Genomic DNA, 261 nt, shown 5'->3' with positions numbered 1-261 from the left:
ACTCGCAAAATTGCGCTGTTGCAGGCAGTTTTTCGCTTTTTTCTTGATTAAATTATTTACGGATTTTTTTCAAATTTTTTCACTCCACCTTTCCACCAATCCGACTATCCTTTTTATGCTCAAAAGAACCTGGTTCACTTCACTCAAAGGGCGCCTGTTTTAATTGGCCAATAACATTTTTAGGAGTGGTCTAATAATAACTAATTTAAAGGGCTTTTTGATGCAGCTTCAATTTTTGCAAACCCTTGGACAGACTAGGAA

This window comes from Dendroctonus ponderosae, unplaced genomic scaffold (genome assembly GCF_020466585.1).
Source record: "Dendroctonus ponderosae isolate FM_Combo_2020 unplaced genomic scaffold, Dpon_F_20191213v2 Dpon_F_20191213_5, whole genome shotgun sequence".
In the NCBI taxonomy this organism is placed as follows: Eukaryota; Metazoa; Arthropoda; class Insecta; order Coleoptera; family Curculionidae; genus Dendroctonus; species Dendroctonus ponderosae.
The sequence above is the reverse complement of the archived record's forward strand: the minus strand, read 5'-3'. Positions refer to the sequence as shown.